Source organism: Scomber japonicus, chromosome 16 (genome assembly GCF_027409825.1).
Source record: "Scomber japonicus isolate fScoJap1 chromosome 16, fScoJap1.pri, whole genome shotgun sequence".
NCBI classification, from domain to species: Eukaryota; Metazoa; Chordata; class Actinopteri; order Scombriformes; family Scombridae; genus Scomber; species Scomber japonicus.
Genome location: NC_070593.1, coordinates 2,909,729 through 2,934,882, shown reverse-complemented (window position 1 = coordinate 2,934,882; position 25,154 = coordinate 2,909,729). Strand labels below are relative to the sequence as shown.

Genomic DNA, 25,154 nt, shown 5'->3' with positions numbered 1-25,154 from the left:
ACATGACCAGAACACATGTATGTATAAAGGAAGTACAGTCTTGTGTGTGATATCGATCTGAAGGCAGCAAACTTCATATGTTCTATAATGTAAGTATTTAAAGTTTATCTATAAAACATTAGATATCATAAAGTGCTTTACAACTTCAACTTCAGAGTTTAGTTTAGATGTTTGGGGGCTGTTGAGAAGCCAGAAGCCCCCCCACTTAGCTCTGCCCCTGCCGTAAACAGTGATTATCACAGCTGCTTTAACCAATAATTAAGATTAAAATGTGTTTACTTTTTTATAAAACACACAAAATGCAGCAGCGTTAGTGTCAAATGATAAGAGAAGTGTTGATTTTAGATGCCTGACTACAATATTTTTGCAGTCTTACTCAACTATATGAGGCCGTTACTGTGTGTGTGTGTGTGTGTGTGTGTGTGTGTGTGTGTGTGTGGTGTGTGTGTGTGTGTGTGTGTGTGGTCATGTGACGACATCAGCCGTTAGCTTCACACACACACCAACAGAAGGGTTAACAAATCAAGCAGCCATGAGCCATCACGCTGCACACGGCTGAAACACAGGAAATGGACTAGGAAGTATTATTGGTATTAATATTAAACACATTTCTGCTGAACGCTGAAAAAAACATCTTAAAAAATGAAGCACAGCCGTCTCGCTCTGTGTTTAATTAATTTGCCGTTTCCTTTCCTGTGTCGTGTGTTTTTTTTAAACTTTGGAGTCACTTCTGCTCAGAGCTCACATGACAACAGCACCGATGATCTTTTATTTCCACCAGCGACAGCCTGAAGTAGTTTAAAGATCTACACAGACAGCAGCAGCTCATGATTGCCCCCCCCCCCCCCACCCCCCCCCCCCAGACACCTAAAGGCTATAAGATAATGAGTCTATATACTGGAGTCATTTCTTCTACAGACACTGACTTTGATTCATGACTGTACTAAAACACTCCCTGCAGGTCTTAAACTGGTCTCAAACTGGTTTTGACAGCATTAGATTTAATAATGAGGACAGTTTTGTTTCATCCTTGTTGCTATTTTAATTTCTATTAAACAATTTAAGAATATAATTGATGAGCAAAACTGTTTCTTGTCGGATTCTGTAGTGGCGATTCGTCCTTTACTTGATAATTAAATAAATAAATTAAAAATGAAAATCAAACAGCCACTTGGAGCATTGAAGGAATTAATCTTAACCTTCGTGTTGTCCTCCCGGGTCAAATTGACCCTGTCTGTTTCTGTTCCTTCTTTCCTCCCTTCCTTCCTTCCTTTCTTCCTTCTCTTCTTCTTTCCTTCCTTCCCTCCTTTCCTTCCTTCCTCCGTTCCTCTCTTCCTTCCTCCCTCCCTCCTTTCCTTCCTCCCTCCCTTCCTTCCTTCTTTCCCCCTTCCTTCCTCCCTTCTTTTCTTTCCTCCCTCCTTTCCTTCCTTTTTCCTCCCTCCTTCCATCCTCCCTTCCTTGACTTGAGGACAACAGGAAGGTTAAACAGGTCAAACAAGTGAATCCAGATAAACATCAAGTTTCATTGGGTTTATTTTGCCATTTCATTGCAAAGTAAACCCTTCCCATTACCTGCTGTTCCTTTACCTGCCTACCTGTACCTAAAGCTGCCCAGTACCTTCAAAATAAAAGCATTACCCAGTACTCAAAATGAACTAAAATGATACTACTAATATGATAATAAGCTCATTCAGTCACAAAAAATAAATGAATGTCATTATTAACATTGGCATTATTAAATCTTACAAGCTCTATCAGACTCTATCCAACTATTAAGACCATTTCCTCCGTTAGTAAGTGAGGAACTAGCAAGCTGTGAAAGTGAAACGTTCAGCTTCCTTCAGGGGCCAGATGGTTTTGTGCTGGAGGGTCAAATCTGACCCACAGACCCACAGTTAGGTTACTATCCTACTGACTTCCTCATTAAACCAATTACCAGAGACGTGTCACAGCTGTCTAGAGCTGAACAATGAGTCAATCAATCGATCGGTCCAACAAAAGACAATTAACGGGGCAACTGTTTTCATCACTTTTCAACCAAACATGCCAAATATTCTCTTATTTTAACTTCTCACAGGTTCAGATTTGCTGCTTTTCTGTGTCATATATGATCATAAGCTGAATTTTGGGTTTGGGGTAACAGTCAGATAAAAACAATGATGCCACTCGGGCTCGTTATCGGTATTCTACACCCTTTAAATCAATACCAAGTAGCATTGAATCGATCCTTTTTTCACCCAGAGCTAGAAAATATGACTATTTATATGAACTTGCTCACAGCCAATCAACACAAGCGTTCTTCTCTTTAATGCATCATGTGATTGGTCCACAGCCACAGCAGCTACGACCCGTCTGTGGTGGTGAAGTCGTGGTGAATTTGAGTTAGCGTGTTTTAGCAGTTCAGTAGCCGAGACGCCTCCTAAACGCTGTAAAGAGAGTCTACAGCAGGGGTGTCAAACTCATTTTCATTCAAGGGCCACATACAGTCCAATTTGATCTGATGTGGGCCGGATCTTTAAAAAGATGGAAGGAAGGAGGAAAGAAAAAGTGAGGGAGGAAGAAAGGAAGGAAGGGCTCAAGGAACGAAGGAAGGAAAGAAGGAAAAAAGAAAGAAAGGGAGGACATATGGAAGGAAGTAAGGGAAAAAAAAGACAGGAAGGAAAGTGGGCCGGTCTGGACCCCTCGGCGGGCCGGTTCTGGCCCACGGGCCGCATGTTTGACACCCCTGGTCTACAGAGACAGAGACCTAAATGTGTTAATGAGAATCTAATGAAGGACTCAGCTGGTATCAGGATCAATTTAAGGAGACTTGGATTGGTACTGGTATTATTTATTTAACGACACCCAGCACTAGTTGCAGCTTTACTGAATTTATCATTTCACAGTGTTCAGCATGTGTGTCATCATCATCTCTTCACCAACTGTAATTCAGAAAGTATGCTTTTTACAAAAATACCTAAAGCAAGAATAGCAACCTAAAAGGTGATGACGCTCCAATTTGGTGCCTTACTAATCTTCGTAAAGCCCCTTCCCCCCTCAGATAATTGGACAGCAGCTAAGCAGCACTCGTTATTCACTTGGGATTGAAAGTGACATGATTGGTGTGAGACTAATTGTGTGTGCAGTTAACAGTTCATCATAATAAAGTCTGTTTAGAGCATTAAATGTAAAAGCTCTTATCCTCTCACCAATGTTCTGATACTACTGCTCTGTTTTATTTTGCCTATATAAAACACTTTGTGACTAATGTCTATAAAAAGATCTAAAGAAATTTTTACTTACATTTAACTTCAGCTTCAGCTTCATTACACTTTTAATAGTAACTGTAGTTTTTCTGACATGAGAATAGTTCCTTTCACTACAATCATAAATGCAAATTTTCTAAATCCCAACATAGAAATTAAAGGTCTGTTGCAGTCTTAAAGCTACATGATGAACCACAAAAGTGTGTTAAACTTCAAAAGGCACTTATTTAAACATGTAATCTTTATTTAGTTGTATTTATTTACTTATTTATTATCTTCATTTCTCTTGATGGCTTTTTAAATATATTTTAAAAGATATCATGGAGTCCAATTATGGAATAGAAATTTGCCCAGATACACAAATGAAACTCAAAAATACTTTAATGACAAAATATTCTAGTATATAATTCAGATTTTGTGATGTTTGCAAGTCTTTTCTCTTTTATTTTAACTTATAATGTTTGCTTTATAACTTTATTTTATTAGGTTAATGATATGTATGTCTATATTTAAGTCCGTAGTGGGTTTCTACCTCACCTACACACAGGTTTTATTTTTATTTGACTATTTTTCTCTGCCTTTTATTTTACTAATGTGCAAATAAACCAGTAAACCAGTAAATTCTTTGTTATTTTTATGGTTTTTGATGTTTTTCCTGTGTTCATGTATTATTTATATGTGGTGTGTGTTGCATTGTGCTTTTACTTGTATGCTGTTTTTTTTTAATGCCTCACCTGCAGAAAATAAAACCTTGGTGCTTCTAAATCTTTTAACCTGCAGCAATTACTACAAAATCTGCTGTGACAACACACACACACACACACACACACACACACACACACACACACACACACACACACACACACACACACACACACACACACTAATCATTTCCCATTAGGAAACAAGGAGCTTTATCGGGTCGACACACACACCAAAACCCTTCTGGGATGTGTGAGGCAACAACAGGCTGTCCTATGGGGGGGGGGGGGGGGCAGAGAGGGGGTGTTAGCCTGGAGGAGGAGCCCTGCAGGTTGTCATGAGTACTCCTTTAGGGGGGGGGGGATTAAATATTAAAGACTGCAGGGCAGGGTAAACACAACTCTGAAGGAATACACCTGTGTGTAAATAGATTTCTGTCCAAAGTAGTAGTGCAGAGATTTAAGTGTTTACATGAAAAACAATTTCCTCTATGTTCATATTTAAATACCTTTTTTTAGGAGGGGGTAGAGGGGGTTATATTCCAGCTGTGAGCCCCTGTGAGAATGACTTAGGATCCCAAAATAATGACTTAGCTGCTAAAAATAATGGCCTAGTATCTCAAAATAATGAGAAAGCATTTCAAAATAGTGACTTAGCTACTTAAAATTACTTAGTAATTCAAAATAACAAGGAACTATCTCAAAAGAATGACTTAGTGTCTCTAAATAAGAACTATTACCTTATAATAATAATAATAATAATAATGAGAAACTATCTCAAAAGAACATCTTAGTATCTCAAAAGAATGACTTCAGGGCAGGGCAAACAAACACCTGTGTGTGCAAATATTAGTGCAGAGATTTGAGTGTTTGCGTTTACGTCTCTCTATGTTCATATTTAAATACCTTTTTTTTTTTTTTAAAGAAGGGGGTGTGGAGGGATAAGAGGGGGAGTTATATCCCAGCTGTGAATCCACCACACTGAGATCCACTGTCTCTCTCTGAAGCTGTCTGCTCAACACAGGCAGCTTTCACAGCTCTCACTCTGCTCTGAATATCAATGAAAGGACACACACACACACGTACACACACAACACACACACACACAAACACAACTGACCATCACATGACAATATTTCAAGATCATGAGGAAAGGAGGGATGAAGGGGGGATGAAGGAGGGATGAAAGAGGGGGGGGGGGGGGGGGGTTCATCGTGCTGCAGTGGCCGGACAAGTGCATCTATCCACCGGTTCACCAATACTCCTTTTTACTCCCTTTACATAGTTACTGGTGCTTTATCAGAGCTATCTGCTATCTGCTATCTCACTTTACATACAGATTAACCTGAAGAACCAGTTAGCAAATACTTTCCTGCTGCCACTGTGATGAGAGAGAGAGAGAGAGAGAGAGAGAGAGAGAGAGAGAGAGAGAGAGAGAGAGAGAGAATGAAAGAAAGAGAGAAGGAAGGAGAGCAAGAAAGAGAGACAGCAAGAGATAGGAGAGAGATAGGGAAGGAGAGAAAGAAGGAGAGAGGTAAGGAAGGAGAGGAAGAGAGAGAAAGAGAGGAGAGAGAAAGATAAGGAAGGAGAAAGAGAGAGAAATGAGAAGGAAGGAGGGAAAGAGAGAAGGAAAGAAAGAGAGAAGGAAGGAGGGATACAGAAAGAGAGAGAAAGAGAGAGAAAGGGAGAGAAGGAAGGAGGGAGAGAAAGAGAGAGAAGGAAGGAGAGGAGAGAGAGAGACACACACACAGTGACAGTTAATGTGCTTATTACAGCGTCTAATTCCTGCAAACCAACGTAAACACAGACTCACACAACAAGCCAGTGAATTAAATACAAATAAATCAACGTTAATGAATCAAACACTTACTCATTTATAACATAACAGCAGAATAATATCATAATATAATGTGTACTGTGGTTAACAAGCTAATGAGACCATTTCAAGACATAGACATAGCCGTAGCTTACCGTTCTCTAGGACATCCGTCGCCGATGTATCGCTCGGTTCTCTCCTCTTTTTCTCCTCTTTTTTACTCTTTCTATGATAAGATGGAGGTGTCTTTCCTTTAAGCGACACCGTGTGAAGATAACCGCATTAAAAAAAATCAGTTTACAGGTGTAGATAAAACAAAATTGTCCAAGAAAACTCCCTTGTTTTAAGTGAGTTAGTTAGTTCGTCTCTATCTCCATTGCTTTAACTGTCAAAAATAGAGGAATTAGTCGGAGCCGCCGCAATCATAAACTCTAACTGTCAAAAATTCTGGAATTAGTCGGAGCCGCAGCAATAATAAGCTTCAACTGTCAAGAATTCTAGAATTAGTCGGAGCCGCCGCAATAATAAGCTTTAACTGTCAAAAATACAGGAATTAGTCGGAGCCGCCGCACAGTAGAAAACCCTCGCAGCTCTCCTTCACTTCCATCATGGCGGGAGAGAAACTAACTCATAAGCGGCTTCATTAGGCAAGAGGAGAGAGAAATGAGAGAGAGAGAAACAAGTAGACTAGTAGTAGTAGCCCATGAAGATGACAGCTACCCCCCTGGTTCCCTGGCTGACTGCGCGGTGCGTGAAAATGGCGTTACCCGGCGCCCTCCAGCTCTCCCCCGGTAATGATGTCATCCCTGCCCGGATTAAAGGGGAAGCTGAGCGGCCTGATTTGTTCAGTGCGACGCTGCTGCTCCAAGGAGGAGGAAACGAGAAGTACTGGATCTACTGCTGCTACTGGTAGTGTGACTCTTAACTGATTCTGTATGACATATGGACAAAGTCAACATTAAAAGGATAGTTTCATAATTATTTAAGTTTGATTTAAAAGTATCTAGGCCCATTTCTGCCAATGTGATTTTTAAAAAAAGATCCTGTAATTCAATATAATGAGAAATTTATGAGACATTATCTCAAAATAATGATGATCTATGTTTAAATAATGACTTAGTATCTTTAAATAATGACTTAGTATATTGAAATAATGACTTAGTAACTCAAAACAATGAAAAACTTACTCAAAATTATGACTTAATATCTCAAAATAAGAAGAAACTATCTCAATATAATGATAAACTATCTCAAAATAATGACTAAATGTCTCAAAATAATGACTTAGTATGTCTGAATAATGATTAACTATCTCAAAATAATGACAAATGTTCTTAAAACTATTACTTAATATCTGAAAAATAATTAGTAACTCAAAATAAGAAGAAAGTATCTCAAAAAAATACTTAAATATCTCAAAATAAGAAGAAAGTATCTCAAAAAAATACTTAAATATCTCAAAATAATGACTTGATATCTTAAAATAATGACTCAATACCTTAAAATATTAGCTAAGTATCTCAAAATAATCAGAAACTATCTCAAAATGGCTTAGTACTATCTCAAAAATAATGAGATATAAGTATCAGAAGATCAGTCATTATTTTGAGATAGTTCCTCATTATAATAACTTACATAATTTGTTTTCATCACATTGGCGGAAATGAGCTTCCATAAAAACAAGAAGTACTGGCTCTGCTGGTGCTGTAGCTATTTCTGATTCTGTATGCCAGATGGACAAAGTCATGTAAATCTGCCCAGTGAACATTAAAACAGGTTTGTCTTGTAATGATTCCTGCTGTTCATATCACAGACTGTATGGTTCATACTGACCTTTAGAAGATCCCTTCATCAGTCAGGCACTTAGTATGGAAGGAAGTGATGGAGGAGAAAAACCACAGACCTCCTTCTGTGTTGATTTAAAAGTTAATCTGAAGCTAATATGAAGCTTCAGCGTCCAAATGAGTCAAATCCAATAGATATGTTTCAACGTTACAGTGTTTTTAGTATCAAAGTTCCTCTTTTTGTTGCTATACTTCCACCACAGCTCAACAGGAAACACTAAGAGGGAATCTGATGCTAAACAGACTGTAAATGTGTCAGATATCCACTTGATATGACTAACTCACACTGTTACCATAGTAACTATAATAACTATAATAACTCACACTGATGAAGCTCAATAGAAGCTGATCAGAGACTTTATCCTCCTGTTGTCCTCGAGTCAAGGAAGGGAGGAAGGGAGGAAGAAGGAAAGAAAGGCGGGAGGAAAGGAAGGGAGGAAGGAAGAAGGAAGGAAGGAAATCAGATATAATGATTTTTATTAAAATAGTCAATGAAAGGTTGCAAAATCTAATAATACCTGTTAACTTCCTCTTTAAGTCCTTTTTTCCAACTCTAACTGCTTCATTACATGTTTCTCAGTGACTTGCATTTGCTCGATGCACTGAATCACTGACTCACTTCATATTTTGTATATTTTTGAACAAATGTCTTCTCCTGTAATTCTCTGTAAATTCATGCACTGTTCCCTCCTCCCTTCCTTCCTTCCTTCCTTCTTTCCTTCCTTCCTCTTTTCCTTTTTCCCTCCCTTCCTTCCACCCTCCTTCCTTCTTCCCTCCTACCTTCCTTCTTCCCTCCTACCTTCCATCCTTCCTTCCTTCCTCCCTCCTTTCCTTCCTTCCTTCCTTCCTTCCTCCCTTCCTTCCTTCCTTCCCTCTTCACTCCTTTCCTTCCTTCTTCCCTCCTACCTTCCATCCTTCCTTCCTCCATCCCCCTTCCCTCCTTCTTTCCTTCCCTCCCTCCTCACTTCCTTCCCTTCCTCCCTCCCTTCCTTCCACCCTCCTTTCTTTCCTTCCTTCCTTCCTTCTTTCCTTCCTTCCTTTCTCCCCTCTTCCCTCCTTTCCTTCCTTCTTCCCTCTTACCTTCCTTCTTCCCTCCTACCTTCCTTCTTCCCTCCCACCTTCCTTCCTTCCTTCCTCCCTCCCTTTAAGTCCTTTTTTCCAACTCTAACTGCTTCATTACATTTTTCTCAGTGACTTGCATTTGCTCGATGCACTGAATCACTGACTCACTTCATATTTTGTATATTTTTAAACAAACGTCTTCTCGTGTAATTCTCTGTAAATTCATGCACTGTTCCCTCCTCCCTTCCTTCATTCCTTCCTTCTTTCCTCTGTCCTTCTTTCCTTCCTTCCTTCCTCTTTTCCTTTTTCCCTCCCTCCCTCCCTCCTTCTTTCTATTCTCCCTCCTACCTTCCATCCTTCCTTCCTTCCTTCCTTCCTTCCTTCCTTCCCTCTTCACTCCTTTCCTTCCTTCTTCCCTCCTACCTTCCATCCTTCCTTCTTCCCTCCTACCTTCCTTCCTTCCTTCCCTCTTCACTCCTTTCCTTCCTTCTTCCCTCCTACCTTCCTTCTTCCCTCCTACCTTCCATCCTTCCTTCCTCCCTCCCTTTAAGTCTTCCTTGACTCTAACTGCTCTCACTTCATATTTTGTATATTTTTAAACAAATGTCTTCTCTTGTAATTCTCTGTAAATTCATGCACTGTGGCACATTGAGGGAACGACTGTGAGGACTCCAGCATCTCTTATAAAGAAAATCCCTCAGCTATAACAAACCCCCCCCCCCCCCCCCCCCCCTCCCTCCCCAAAAAATCTCTGCAGAAGTAAAACTTATCCCAAAAAAAAATTCCCCCAAAAAGTAGTTTCTGCATTTCCTTCTCGGCTGTTGAGGCAAGTTAGCGGAGAGGAAACTGACACGTCTGCCACTTTATGTGACAGATCTGTCCCAGAGGAGCGAGAGTTGCTCGGTCTCTATGCAACGCATCAGAGAGAAGTCACTGAAATATATATTTTTTACACTGTTTAACTATTTATAAGTCAAGTGTCAGTTTAGTCACCAATGCATAAATCTCCAGTTATGATTCATAGTGTTTCAGAGGAACTATAGGGAGGTCTGTGGGTTAAACAGAAACAGCTACTCTTCAGTTAATGTACTTGTTGATGCAGAACTTTTCCTTTATAAAGAACTTAAAGTGCAGGTTTTAATACTGGTTTATTACTAATCTAGTAGTAGTAGTATTAAGTTGGTGATTTCCCCAGCTGTAACTGGCCTCATCAACCCCCACTGACCCCATAGACTGTATAAAAGAAATGGACGTAACATCCATGACGTCACCCATTGGTTTGTGGACTGCTGCTCGGAAACCAATAGTTTCTAATCTGGGCAGCGCCATCTTGAAAATTTCAGGTGCATGCTGGGAAAAAAAGAACACAGATTCTACTTATATGGGCATGAGGCGGAGTCATGGACGGATGTATGGGCAGGACCAACAGCGGAGCGGGGAGGCTGCGATTGGTTGCGAGGGCTGGATCTTGAGGACATTGGTCAATCAACCTGTCAATCAGGACGTAGCCACGCCCTAATGCATACCCTGCTTTATCGTCACATATAAAATCAGGGAGGCCAAAATGTCCCAAATGAACATCATACTGCATTGAAGAAGGCTTTAAACTAGCGATTGAGACCATAAACACATTTTGAAAACGTTTACTGAGGTTAGAAATCAAGTGAGAAGTTGGTGAATTCTCCATTGACTTGTATAGAGACGGTCGCCCCCTGGTGGCCTTTTGATAGAATGCAGCTCTAAGTTACTTCCGCATTGGCCTCATTTCAGAGGACCGGAACTCCCCGCCTGGTTGACTGACTCTATCCCATCCACACTATGTTATATTGGTGTATTGTATCATTATATTCACTGTTATATACTGTTTATATATTCATACACCTTGTACAATATTTTTTAACCTTTGTGTCGTCCTTCCGGATCAAATTGGTCCTTCCTTCCTTCCAGCTTTCCTTCCTTCCTTTCAGCTTTCCTTCCTCCCTTCCTTCCTCCCTTCCTCCTTTCCTCCTTTCCTCCTTCCTTCCTTCCTTCCTTCCTTCCTTTCAGCTTTCCTTCCTTCCAGCTTTCCTTTCATCCTTCCTTCCTTCCTTCCTCTTTCTTCCTCCCTTCCATCCTTCCTTTCGTCCTTCCTTCCTTCCTTCCAGCTGTCCTTCCTCCCTTCCTCATTTTCTTCTTTCTTCCTCCCTTCCATCCTTCCTTCCAGCTTTCCTTCCTCCCTTCCTTCCTTCCTTCCTTCCTCCCTTCCTCCTTTCCTTATGTATATATATATGTGTGTGTGTCTGCCTCAGTAATTACAGGTTTCCTAGCACAGTGCAGGCGAGTGTGAACAGAGTTAATAGATCCTTTTATGTAATGGATGTTTCTAAGTGAACACTGAGCTTTCTAACAATTTCATTCCAGGATTTTTCGAACCATTTTTTCTCCATAATTAGAGGAAAGAAGCAGCAGAGACCTAATTACACAAAACAGCAGCTCATTAAGGAGAGAAAAAGATGACAAATCTCACATCAGATAGTAGTTTGTCTCCAATTCCTGCCAATTAAATACCAATAAATAAATAATAGATGAACACAGAAATATGAAGCCAAACACTTGTTGGGAGGGTTCAGGCTGGTTTTCTTCCTCCATGCAGAGTGAAATAAAAAGATGAGATATGACTTAAAAGATTTAATTGGTATGCTGGCAGTAGGAAGGAAAGGAGGGAAGGAGGGAAGGAAGGAAGGAAGGAAGGAAGGAAGGAAGGAAGGAAGGAAGGAAAGGAGGGAGGAAGGAAGGGAGGAAAGGAAAGAAGGAAGGGAGGAAGGAGGGGAGGAAGGAAGGACGGAGGAAAGAAAGAAGGAAGGGAGGGAGGGAGGGAAAAAGGAAAAGAGGAAGAAAGGAAAGAAGGAAAGAAGGAAGGGAGGAAGGAAAGGAAAGGAAGGAAAAAAGGAGGGAGGGAGGGAAGGAAAGAAAGAAGGAGGGAGGGAGGGAGGGAGGGAGGGAGGGAAAAAGGAAAAGAGGAAGGAAGAAAAGAAGGACAGAGGAAGGGAGGAAGGAAAGGAAGGAAGGGAGGGAGGGATAGAGGAAGGAAAGAAGGAAGGGAGGAAAGGGGGATGGAGGAAGGAAAGGAAGAAAGAGAGAAGGAAAGACAGACTGAAGGAACGGAGGAAGGAAGGAACAGTCAAAACAGATGGGGTCAGTTTGACAGGGAGGTAAATCAATAGCAATATTTACAGTACAGATTTATATTATTACAGTATATTGTAGTCATTTTAAATTAATAGAAAAAAGTCATAAAATTTAAAAGGGGGGGGGGGGGGGGGTGGAGAAGCTGCTCATGGCTATTTCTATAACTTTCCAATAAGAAGCCTTTAATTTCATGACTATTAATCTTCCTGTTATCCTCTTGGGTCAAATTGACCCCATCTCTCTTTTGACTGTTCCTTCTTTCCTTACTTCTTCCCTCTTTCTTTAATTTTTCCTTCCTTCTTCCCCTCCTCCCCTCTTTCTTTGTTCCCTCCTCCTTCCATCCTTCCTTCCTTCTTCCCTTCCTTCCCCTCCCCCTTCAGTCTTTCCATCTTTCCTTCCTTCCTCCTTTCCTTCCTTCCTTCCTCCTTTCCTTCCTTCCTTCTTCCTTTCCTTCCCCTCCCCCTTCAGTCTTTACATCTTTCCTTCTTTCCTTCCTTCCTTCCTTCCTTCCTATTTTCATCCTTACTCCTTTCCTCCCTTACTCTCTCCTTACTTCCTTCCTCTTTTCCTCCTTAATCCTTTCCTTCCTTCCTCCTGTCCTTCCTTCTGTCCTTCCTTGACCTGAAGACAACAGGAGAGTTAACTACCTCTACTGTAACTCTCTCTCACCTTTCACCTACACAAAGGCCCTGAATGCTGCTGCTGAAAGCTGCTGAACAGGACCTTGAATTGGTCTCATGTGACACAGATCATGTGACACAGATCTGCGGCTCCTCGTCAAATTCAGAACGCAGCACTTCATGACAGACCTATCTAATGTTTTATAAATTTAAATACCTACATTACGGATCATATGAAGTTTGCTGCCTTCAGATGGAGACTGTTCTTCCATTATGTGTTTCTGGTCATGTGACATTAACACATGTTTCTATTGTTACAGGTGAAGAAGGGTGTGTCTCCTTTTCTGTTCTTAGGGCGTAGCTGTCAGTTGGTGTTTTGTTAATCTTGTTTAGGTCTGATTCATGATAACTGCTGGTCTACAAATCACTGAATGGTTTAGGTCCAGAATACATGAATGACATGTTAGTAGAATACAAACCTGAAATCATTTTTAAATCCAGGTTAAAAACACTTTTCTTCTCCTGTGCTTACGATTGAGCTCTTATTTTAAAGCACTTTACATTTTAATCTTTCATTTGCACTCTATCTCCTTTTAATGATTTTAAAGCTAATCATTATTTTATGCTGCAATCTTATATTTAATGCTCTATTCTAGCATTTTATTTCTCTCTTTCTATTTTTCTGTACTTTGTTTTTATTATGGGTGGGGGGGGGTGGGGGTGGGGGTTAATTGTATGTTTTAATGTTTCTCAAATTACATGTTTTTCTGTTTTATGTAAAGCACATTGAGTTGCCATTGTGTATGAAATGCGCTATATAAATAAAACTGCCTTGCCTTTATTGGACGACATATTGTCTCAGAAATAATCGCCATAATCAATAGATCATTTTATACCACTGATATAATGATAATATAATAGCATAATAATGTAAAGGGGATTGAAGAGTGGATGCTACACTCTGTAAAAACCCAGACTGCCGTTATAGTTGGGGACAGAGTTATTTACCTTTTAATTCTTCTGCTGTCTCCACTCAGAACGTCACAGTGAGGAATAGAGGACACTACTCACTGAGCCAATGTGACATGAATAGCCTCTAAGCTGCTAATGTGAAGTGTGGCAATACTGAGGTCAAAGGTCACGTCCATGTATCATACGATAAGTCCATATATAGACATGATGATGCTGATCGTTACATTATTGTACGATAAGTCAATAATTATTGTCACTGGCTTAATTTATCTTGACTCTTCTTTCTCCAGGTTACATCATTGTTACTCCTCTCATCCCCTGGGACGAAATTCATCCTATATGATGCAACAATATCCTTAAACACAAACATATAAACCTTATTAACATTTTAAATAGACTGAAACAAGAAAGCAAAGAAAAGGAAACTTCACGACCCTAAAAACATGTCTGCCTCTTTGAATTGCTAATTCAATGTTTGTTGTTCTCTATAAACAAGCTACAGTATATATCACAGTCTTGGAGGGAGTTGCCCCCCCCCCCTCCGCCCCCCCCCCTCCTCAACCCCCCCCCCCTCCACGGCGGCGCCATGGGAGACACTCTGCTGCAGAATCACTCACTTGTTGTGGAAGAAGGAAGGAAGGAAGGAAGGAAGGAAGGAAAGAAGGACAGAGAGAGGAAGGAAGGAAGGAAGGAAGGACAGAAGACGGAAGGAAGGAAGGAAGGAAGGACGGAAGGAAGGAAGGACGGAAGGACGGAAGGAAGGAAGGACAGAAGGGCAGAGGAAGGAAGGAAGGAAGGGCAGAGGAAGGAAGGAAGGAAGGAAAGAAGGACAGAGGAAAGAAGGAAGGAAGGAAGGAAGCAAGGAAGGAAGGGAGGAAGGATGGAAGGAAGGAAGGAAGGAAGGAAAGAAGGACAGAGGAAGGAAGAAAGGAAGGACAGAAGGGCAGAGGAAGGAAGGAAGGAAGGAAGGAAGGAAGGAAGGAAAGGAAGGGAAGAAGGAAAGAAGGACAGAGGTAGGAAGGAAGGAAGGAAGGACGAAAGGAAGGAAGCAAGGAGGGAAGAAAGGAACGAAGGTAGGAAGGAAAGGAAGGGAAGAAGGAAAGAAGGACAGAGGAAGGAAGGAAGGAAGGAAGACTCACTCACTTTGAATTGCTAATCCAATGTTTGTTGTTCTCTATAAACAAGCTACAGTATATATCACAGTCTTGGAGGGAGTCGTCCCCCCCCCCCCCCCCCCCCCAACCCCCCACCCCGGCGGCGCCATGGGAGACACTCTGCTGCAGAATCACTCACTTGTTGATGATCTTGTAATTTGCATGTTCTGTTTTTATCCAGGAAGTCTTTAAAGTCTGTAAAACACGACTACTTCTCGGCTGTTCAGGGACTGCCGTCGTCCTGAGGGAGAGAAGAGAAGAAGAGAAAGCAGCACAGTGGATAACAGTACGGTATATTCTCATTAAGATGCATTTCAGTATTTTAAATCACCAACTGTTACAAGATGAGATTTATATTTACTGTCTGCAAACCTTTCAACTGAGCAGGTCTCATTTCTAATTTACGATCTATCCAAAAGCAGAGTATATAGGAGAGAGGATAGAGGATAATATATGTAGAAGAGCTCAATCTCCATCACCTTGCTCATCATACATGGACAAGCTACATTTTCATTGTGCTTCTCTCTCCTCTCTCTGTCTCCTTCCTCTCCTCTCTCTCCTCTCCTTCCTCTCTCCTCCTCTCTCCTCTCCTTCCTCTCTCTACTCTCCTTCCTCTCCTCCTCTTCCACTCTCTCTCCTCCTCTCTCCTCTCCTTCCTCTCTCTCCTTCCTCTTCCTCTCCTTCCTCTCTCTCTCCTCCTCTTCTTCCTCCTCCTCTCTCTCCTCTCTTTCCTCTCTCTACTCTCCTTCCTCTCCTCCTCTTCCACTCTCTCCTCTCCTTCCTCTCTTCCTCTTCCACTCTCTCTCCTCTCTCCTCCTCTCTCTCCCTCTTCCTCTCCTTCCTCTCTCCTCCTCTTCCTCTCTCCTCCTCTTCCTCTCTCCTCCTCTTCCTCTCCTTCCTCTCCTTCATCTTCCTCCTCCTCCCTCTCTCTAAAAAAAAGGTAATAAGGTAAGAAGACCTTGAATTTTGTTAAACTACTATTTCCATGGTGAAGAGTTGAACTTTGATGCTTTACACAGATGGTATGGGTGAAACTATAACAGTGTTGAAAGCTCCAGAAAAGGCGAGTAAGTGGAGCTTGAGTTGAGATTCCTTTGTCCAAGAACCTACTTTAACTATCCCTGTTGTTCATTTCTAGAAAACTCAGCTATTCAATTCATTTATTTAAGAAAGAGCAGCAAATATCATGCGTTTGAGCTCCAGCTGAGAGCAGAGAGCTGCTGTGTGATGCTGCCCCCTGCTGGTCAAAATGAGACATTACACACAAACACACACATGGCGCTTTTCCACTACAGCAGGGGTGTCAAACTCATTTTCATACAAGGGCCACATACAGTACAATTTGATCTCATGTGGGCCAGACCATTAAAAAGATGGAAGGAAGGAGGGAAGGAAAGGAAGGACAGATGGAAGGAAGGAAGAAAGGGTGGGAGGGAGGAAGGAAGGACAGATGGAAGGAAGGAAGGAAGGAAAGGATGGACAGATGGAAGGAAGGAAGAAAGGGTGGGAGGCAGGAAGGACAGAAGGAAGGAAGGACTCTTTTTTTTGTCATCTTGAAGGTTCAAAACCCAAACCAGGAAGTCTAAAGAAGGCAGTTTTAATACTTGCTGGTCTGATATTTGTATTAGACGCAGCGGCAGGATTTCTTGCAACATCTGTTTGTTGAGTTAAAAGAAGATTTTAAATGAATGTGTGGTTGATTTCATCCTCACAGTAAAAGAGTTGATGAGAGAAGTGAGTGTTTGGTGTGTCAGTTTGTCTTCTTTGTGATTTTTCCCCTTTCACTGATTCTAACACAACTTGGAGACAATAACTTCAACCTTATGATTAATAATCCATCACAGCGAAGAACTAGATGCTTTTTTTAGTTTGGTTTCTGAGTCTAACAGCACCCAAGTTACTATAAAATGACAGTCTGAGTCTCACGTGTTTTTTTTGTTTTTTTTAAATTAACGTCAGCATTAACCAAACTATTTAAAATACTTTACTGTGATGAACATATCTCAAACAAATTACATAGGATATTTCTGCACTATCTCACACATACATTTACTGCTTTGTTATAAAAACTCAGTAGTGATGTGTATTTGTACATGTTTTATTGCGTTTATTTCATATTCAGTTTGTTTTATTTTGACATGAAAAAGGGGACATATGGTGAGGTGAGTGGTTGTTTCCTGTTTGAAATGGGCGGAGGAAGGCTGCTAGACTGTCACACTTTATATTGACAGGAACCGAAGCTAGAAGAGGGGTTTTCTCTCTTAATCACCTTGTTCGTGACACCAGACTGATTACTTCATTTAAAAAAAGGACCCAGGATATAACAGTAAGTACAGACGACTGCTTTCTCTCGGTGTTTTAACTCAGTCTTTCTTTCTTTTTCTTGACTTTGAATTAAAAAAATCAACACTGTCCTCGTGCGACCTCAAATGTTTACAACGGACTACATTAGGGGGAGATTAAACTCGATATGACGACTTTAAGATCAGCAGTTTGACATTAAACTCGAAATGTCGAGAATAAATTTGAAATATCATGCCGTCTTTAATCTCATTGTGTCGACATTTAAATAAATCGACATGTTGAGATTAAAGTCCAAGTTTCGACAATAAAGTTGGCATTTATAACCCCTCTGTTGGTGGGGGTGTGGTATGAGTGGTTTATCCTTCTGAAAAGACAGTTTTCGGCACAACCTTTTCAACACTTATGATAAGATTGTGTTTTGTTGCTAAAACCGGTTCTGAATTACAGTTTTACCAATTTATCTATCCAAGGCTCTGTCTGTGAATGTTGTCATTCGTCCAGGTCAGGGGCGATTCTATCAGACCTTTAGGGGGGCTTAGGGGGGCTTAGGGGGGCTCAGCTCCTAATGAGAATTTGACATACAATATCCTGCAAGTGTTTAAAAACCCCCTTGCTAAATTACTCATTTCACTGGATAACGCAAATTACATCAATACATAATAGAGTGGTCTACTATAATGTATAATAATAATGTTTCAGAATAAACAATCACATATTTCTAAAGAGAGGACACTAAGATATTTAATGAACCCTGAGAGAAAGATTATATATTAATGACAGAACTATCCAACTGTTGGGAGTTGTGCAATATTGTAGCAGGAAGTGTGAGACTTACAACAACATCATTTATTTAATTTTAGGGGTGCTGAGATCAAATTTAGGGGTGCTTGAGCACCTCTAAAAAGGATCTAAAATCGCCCCTTGTCCAGGTCATAGTTATCTCTGGGAAATTTGAATCAAAAGCAACTGGACTAGTAGTATAACTTTAAGACGTTTCGCCACTTATCCAAGAGGCTTCATCAGTCCATGCACGTCTGACTATGCTAGGCTAGTCTGACTCACTGGTGGAGGAACCCAGGTATTTATCCTCTGTGGAGGTGTTCAGAAAAGACACTTGAGTGATTGTTAGTGCTCCAAGGTGTGGCTTGAGTGAAACTCCCCACGACAGTTGTTGAGAGTCACATGAGGTAAATAGTGAAGACCTTTGCTCTTAGAGGCTGAGTTGTTGTATATCATGGGTAGAGATGAAAGGACGGCATTGTAGATGGGGGATAGGTGGTGTCATAGACCTTCTCCTCTATTCAGAGATGGGGTTTCCACTTTCTCATAGATATCTTATTTTACCCCCTCTTTCAAACCATCTGTCCCTGTCCAAAATCTTGACATTGCTGTCCTCAAAGAAATGTGCCTTTTCCGCAGTGCCTTCCTTTAAGGACAGTATCGGATGGCCCACAAAAATGCCTTGTGTAGAACTGGTTTTAGCAACAAAGAAATTCTCGCTCTTTTAGCGCAGAAATGCAATGTTATCATAAGTGTGAGAACGTTGAAAAGGTTTGCCCAAAACTGTCTTTTCAGGAGGATAAACCATACAAATTTGGAGGAAGTGGCTGCATTCTTGCAAACTGAAATGGCTCGAACCGGGCAGATGCAAGGATATCGATGGTTACACCTGCGTGCAGTACAGAGGGGTTATATTGTTTTCGACTTTAATCTCAACATGTTGATTTAAATGTCGACACACTGAGATTAAAGACGGCATGATATTTCAACTTTAATCTCGTCATTTCGAGTTTAATGTTGAAGTGCTGACTTTAAAGTCGTCATGTTGAGTTTAATATGTCCTCATGTGGCCCTAATACTCCCTCGTACTTTCTTTGAGTCATTTGGGTAACGTTACAACGCTTGTGACTTTGACCCGTTTTGATTTATAGATCTATAGATTTATGACTGTATTTATACTGTATTTATGAACTAGTTTGAGATTTACAGGCTATCGTGTGGTTTGTAGATTTTCCTTCTCACAATTGTGATGACTGAACTTTGACCTCGTGTTAATGACTCCTCTCCTCTGTCTCCTCTCACAGGGAGAAGATGATCTGCAGGATCCTTCTGCTCATCAGCCTGACCTCCTGTGTCTCTGGTTAGTTTACATCCTCACTTCATCATCCAAAAAGAGAAAAGTCAAAAGATTTGATGTCTTTAGTTGTAAAATATATCAGTGAAAACATCAACAGAATTAAAGCAAGAAGAAACTCTTCATTACGGTTCATCTAGATTTAATTATTCCTTAGATTATATGTATTATTGGTACCAAGTGTGACCTTTTTACTGTGTATATTTAAACACTTTCCCTCTCTGTCTGCTCAACAGGAACATTTGTAGTGAAAGTGACACAGACCTCCTATCAGGCAAAGGAGAACCACAACATCACACTGGAGTGGACCTTTACAACTAATCCTAACAGTTCCTCCACCTCACTGAACATCTTCTGTCAAATGTTCACTAGTAAAAAGGACCCAGTCGTGTATCATGTAGATCAGGGTGTTGAGGTCCCAGACTCTCAGGATGAACAGTTTAAAGGACGAGTTCACTGTGACAAAGACGCCTTCAGAGAAGGACGAATCAGACTTCATGTGTCCAGACTCAGGATTGAAGACTCGGGTCTGTACAACTGTGAAGTAGTCACAGATTATGGTTGGGGCTCTGACAGATGCGACCTCGATGTCACTGGTAAGATGATTCAGTAAAACTCAGAAAGCTTTTTTAATGTATGTTATCAGTGATGTACAGACCGGGTGTGTTTGCACTCAGCAGTCACTGTATTGTTAAAATATGCTGCATGTGGACACAAACATCACCAAGTTCAAACCCAAACAGTCCAGATTTGAATTTTGGACATGAACAATGTGAAATGTCACAAATAGGAGAGTTGAATGTTGGGATAACAGAATGTTTTTCTGTCCTTTACAGCAGCTGTTGATAAGCCTGAACCTGAGAAACCTGTGGAATGGATAATGATCCTCATCTACTGTGCAGTGACAGTAGGTGTAGTCACTGTCTTTCTTAGAGTCTTCTTAAACTTCAGACGTTGTTATATACGTAGTAAAGAAAATGCAGCGGTATAGAAGATGTGTTTCTCAGAAAGAAAAGACACTGTTCTCATGTGGCATACTCCTCAACCACTCAGCCACCAAGGTGCTCTAGAGAGCAAACCTCTGTCATTGCATTTTTTTACTTTTACTATTTAGGTTTATTTAAAAACTTTTAGTCTGACCAATAGGGGGCGCCACAAATGTGTTTCTGAAACCCTGACTCTGGAGGAAGGAATTAACCAAAATCTTGAGTGTCATATTAATCAGTCCAAGTGGGCATGATCTAGCACATGTTTACTTATACCTCAAGGTGCCTTAATAAACTCACTGGCTGTTTCCTTCACTCTTCTGAACATAAATGTCAAGTTTCATTCACACCTGATGAAGGGAGGCGAACGGCAGAACTTTGAGTGTGGCAGGTTTTGTGATATTGAAATGACGTTGCTCTCCTTTGTGAGGAATGAAACCTGATCATCGCTGCTGCTTTAAACTGTTTACACATCTTTACACAGGTTTATATTTTGATTGTTTCATTTAATTCTCTCAAATTTTTTAAAATACTTTGTATATATTTTTGATTGTTATGCATCTCAACATTGAGGTAAAGTTCTCGTATGTGCAAACCTTTTCTGAATCAGATTTAATGTCTAAAATGTATTTTTATTCTTTTGCAAAGCAATTCTTTACTTTATGAAACACTAATCATAAAATGTGACTCCATTAGTTTTCATAAAATGAAAATCCAGTTTGTGTTTTGTGTTTTACAGATGTGTAATAGGTGTTTGTCTAAACTCCTCTTCTTTGTTAATAATTAGTTTTTTATGTTTGACATCTTCAGCTGTGCTGCAGATTTAAGAGGATTTATTTCCATCTCTAAATGTTTCAGTGATGTCCTCTGGGAACCTTGTTTAGTTTACATTTACAATATCTGATTTTTTTTTTATGAAGACCAGAATAAAGTCCAGCAGGTAACCAGACAGCAGTTGTTATTTTTGTCCTTCACACTTTAAATAAAGTCAACAGAGATTCTTCAGTCACAGTTCATGTGAGGCTGCTCTTAACCAGACTGCCTCAATCTTTATTGACACAAAAAGCTACAACATCTTGTTTTATTGTGATCTTTAACACAGAAACAGCAGCTCAGGCGACTGAAGTCTTCATTGGTTCCTAAAAAAGTTCTGTTTTAAGTCATAAGACAAAAAATTACAAGTGACAAATTGCTGAGAGTAAGATACTTGTGTCAAGTATTTATTCAAGAGAGAAAGTGTGTGTGGGTGTGTCTTTTGATTCTGCATTTGCTTTGTTTTGCTTACTTTTATTGTGTAAAACACGTGCTACATTTTACTGCATGAAAAATGCTATATAAATAAAGTCTGACTGATTGAGACAGAGGCTGAACTGAGCGGCTGCATAAAGGACCAGTAGAAACAGGAAATCATGCAAAGATATTCCAGTAGAACCCCAGAATATAAATATAAAGCTGGAAATGTAAAGAATATGTCCTTACTTAAACTTAAATCTGTTTATTTAGGCCCAGAGGAACAGTTTTTTCACTTGACCTGAGTAATCTACAGAAAAAAATGTGTAAATATGCTTTGTTATAGCACCACCATGTGGACAAATGATGTAATTACTGTTATATGGCTGACAGCTAAATGATTCCATGTTAGAATATTTGACATGATTTATTTTCCTCATTTCTACATTTGCTGAATTAATATAGATGTTCTCCAACCTGCTGATGTTTGATTGGTCTGATATTTGTATTAGATGCTCAGCTGCAGGATTTCTTGCAACATCCGTTTGTTGAGTTAAAAGAAGATTTTTAATGAATGTGTGGTTGATTTCATCCTCACAGTAAAAGAGTTGATGAGAGAAGTGAGTGTTTGGTGTGTCAGTTTGTCTTCTTTGTGATTTTTCCCCTCTCACTGATTCTAACACAACTTGGAGACAATAACTTATGATTAACCAAACTATTTTGAATACTTTACGTTCTGCACTTTCTCACATATACATACTACTTATCATTGTTATAAGAATTCAGTAGTGATGTGTATTTGTACATGTTTCATTGTGTTTATTTCATATTTAAATACAGTTTATTTCATTTTGACACAAAAAAAGGGACGAATGGTGAGTTGAGTGGCTGCTTCCTGTTTTAAAATGGGTGTGTCCAGCGGTGGTAGGCAATTAGACACCAGCAGGACCCAAGAACAGTAAGAGGAGAACAGAAGCGAAACTAAACGGAAGTGTTTTCTGTACCCAGCTTCAGCATCAGAGACCAGAGAGATGACTTTAATTTTAAAAGGACCCAGGATGATAAAACAGTAAGTATAGACGACTGCTTTTCCTCGGTGTTTTAACTTAGTCTTTCTTTATCCTCCTGCAACCTCATATGGGGACATTACATTTTGGGTTTGTTAAAAATAGACATAGACATTCACAGTTTGGAGTATGGAGTAAGGAAAAATCTGACTCTCATATTAACACAAAGCTAGAAAGACACTCCGAGTGATGCTGAAGCTGAGTTTAAACCACACCCAAGCAGCCGAAGTTTGTTTGCTGCTCGTTAATCTCCATCTTTCAGAAACGGTCTCAGCAAACTATGTAATATAATATATAATATAATGTAATACTAGTGAACGGAATATGATATAATGTATAATATGTAATAGTGAACGGACTATATAATATAATATATAATAGTGAATGGACTGTGTAGTATAATATATAATATATGATATATAATATATAATATGGTGAACTATCTGGACTGGTGTTTATCAGGATGGAAACGCCATCTAGTGGCCGTGTAGAGGCTCTTCAGCCCGGACAGTCCGGTGCTGACTCATAGGAGAAACATGTCTGTACTTTCTTATATACAGTCTATGGTCTGTACCAGTGTCTGAAGGTAGAGGAGGGATGACTGGTGAAGAGATCCAATCCGAATTAATCACTTTCACTGTAAGGAGGAGAAGCACACATGTGATCGACCCCCAAGAAGACGGTGCAACTAAAGCAGCCATGCTACTGTATGGGTGTGTCGTTTGTTATTTGTTAATTATTTGCATCTGTAGGCTATTGATTGATATTCTGGTTGTGAATTAGGCTAATTATTTAATCACCCAGAATATGACCAGGGTGTTTTTTGAAATACTGATTTTTTTTTATTAGGCTGAATGTTTCAGGAATTATTGATATGATGAAACTTAACTAAGTAAACTCATATCAAACCCGATTCTCAGGAATTTTCAACCTCACATGGAAATGACATCACATTATATTATAAAAAATAAAAATGTGTTTAAAAGGTGTCTCTGACAGACAGACTCTCCCTTATGTTAATTTTATCCATAACAACATAAAGGCTAATATCCATCCATAGTAACAGTTAATGGGAGAAATCTTTCTAATAAATGCAGAAAGTCATTTACCTTTCTTTTGTTGATCAGAGTCAAGTTATGTCATCTTCGACCACAACTTTGCCCAAACTTGAAAAACTGCTTTGTTGACTTTAAAAAGGATGCAAGGGACAACTCAACTCCATTCCATAGTTTTATTTTTTATTTTTTCCTTGAAGGTGGGTTTGGTTTTATCGGTTAACAGGTCAGAACAGATAATGGATGGATCAGGGTAGGATGGAGTAGGTTGATAATCGACGATAACAGAAAATGTGAATTAGTTTCAAATTAATCAATAAACATTTTCTTCAAAAGATTTCTAAATAAATGTAAATGTACAAATGTAAGTAATAATTCAAATTAACTTAAGTCTCATTTGTTACATTAACTGAAAGTATTACAGTACATTTTTCAATCATTTAACTACTCCATAAATAATATATATATATATAGGCAATAAAGTAAATCACTTAAATCATGATACAACCAATTCAACTTAATTTACTTTGCCTACAAATTTCACAAAATATCCACAATTAAAATTTGATTTCCCCTACCAGTTGCGTCCTTCGGTCAACCAACAGTTGCGGTCGTGTGTGAGGTGAGAGAGCCTGACTGAAAGTGCACACAAACATTTCAAACCTCCTGGGTGTGCAGGTGAATGTGGTCCACTTCCTGTTCCTGTTCCTGATTATTTTGGTATTTTGGCTCTGGGGTCGCCCTCTGCAGGTTTGGAGGGATAGGGTTCTTTTTCCTTTTTCTTTTCCTTCTCAGTCGACACAACAATCAGACAGACAATTAACAGATTTTTAACTAGAGTGACACACTTGAGTTTATACTGTAATCTGTCTCCACTTCAAACTTAAAGTGACATTTGCAAGTGATTATGATTGTTGAGATGCTCTTTTAAGAAAAAGCCAGGCCAAGCCAGGCAAATAAAGATATGTTTGTGTTTCAAATAACGAGTGAAATCTGTGTCTGTGCGTATTGCACATTCAAACCTTACTACCGTTTCATAACAGCTAAATACAAGATTAATTCAATCTGCGTCTGGAATAGTAGTAAGGTTTGATAGATCGATAGATAGACTCCTCTCCTCTGTCTCCTCTCACAGGGAGAAGATGATCTGCAGGATCCTTCTGCTCATCAGCCTGACCTCATGTGTTTCTGGTTAGTTTACATCCTCACTTCATCATCCAAAAATGACATCCACACGATTTGATGACTTTAGTTGTAAAACATATCAGTTCTTCATTACAGTTGGGAAGATGATCTATATTCAGTTATTGCTTAGATTGTATTTATTATTGGTGTAGCGACTGTTCTTTTAAAAAAAGTCACTGAGAGACTTAGTAGGCTTTTATCTGTGACACGTCCATACAAATCCATACTGAAGTCCAGATGCAGCTTTATGAAGGAAGAATCTAACCCTAACCCTTCTGTGACATGTTGACTGATCACAAAAACCCAGTCCTGTATCGTGTACATGAGGGCGTTGCGGTCCCGGAGTTTCAACATGAACAGTTTGCAGGATGAGTTCAGTGTGACAAAGACGCTCTCAGAGAAGGACGAGTCAGATTTTATTATTTCATCTTTTTAAAAATGTCTTGTGTAACAGATGCTTGTCTAAATTCCTCTTTTTTTGTTTTAGTTTTTACTTGACACCTTCAGCTGTAAGAGGTACAACAAAATAATTAAATAAATTAGCGTATACAGGACAAGTCAGTATACAACACAAATGTCAATCAGACTAAATTAAAATGTACAGATAGGTG

General features: G+C 39.7%; 1 protein-coding gene and 1 long non-coding RNA gene across 2 annotated transcripts in view; one reads left to right on the top strand and one right to left on the bottom strand.

Annotated features, from left to right (window-relative positions):
• Window positions 1-6,537, bottom strand: part of klc1a (kinesin light chain 1a) — a 58,329-nt gene extending 51,792 nt beyond the window's left edge. Inside the window, exon 1 of the mRNA XM_053336216.1 lies at window positions 5,918-6,537. The gene's annotated coding sequence lies outside the window, so the exon portion shown is untranslated. The remainder of the gene's footprint in view (window positions 1-5,917) is intronic.
• A 10,278-nt stretch (window positions 6,538-16,815) lies between these two features.
• LOC128375622 (uncharacterized) lies at window positions 16,816-19,484 on the top strand. The gene is made up of 3 exons (XR_008323090.1): window positions 16,816-16,908; window positions 18,971-19,026; window positions 19,257-19,484. It is a non-coding gene; the product is annotated as an uncharacterized LOC128375622 (long non-coding RNA).
• The last annotated feature ends 5,670 nt before the right edge of the window (window positions 19,485-25,154 follow it).